Below are 453 nucleotides of genomic sequence, written 5' to 3' on the forward strand. Positions count from 1 at the left end.
GTGCTGACTTCGTCTCGCGGGAGCACAAGTCTCGCAGGGACAATTTGTCCAGAAAACAGCTACTGGAAATCTGTTTCCACAAAGTCCCCAGAGCCACTTGGGTTTATTTCTTTCTTTCAAGTATTTTAATCCAACAAATTGCGATCCAGCATGCCATAAATTATAAATCCCCTCATCAATTCGCTTCACATGCTTTGCTCCGATTTTCAGTATAGAATTGACTTGTGACGATATTGTGACGTTGACTTAAAACGACATACGCTGGTTTCATGTGAAATAATTTAGAATTATTGTGCTTTTCAGATTTTCCCCTCAAGCTGTGGAGTCGTTCTGTTTTATGACCTGGATAAATACGAACAGCAGAATGTTTGCACCCGCAACCAAACAAGTTTCACAGACCAGAGAGCCTTCAAGTTGCTAATGTTGTGCTGCCATCTAGCGGCAATCCGCGGT

The sequence above is a fragment of the Leptonotus elevatus genome, chromosome 18 (assembly GCF_054856555.1).
Source record: "Leptonotus elevatus isolate MCC_2025b chromosome 18, RoL_Lele_1.0, whole genome shotgun sequence".
Lineage (NCBI taxonomy): Eukaryota > Metazoa > Chordata > Actinopteri > Syngnathiformes > Syngnathidae > Leptonotus > Leptonotus elevatus.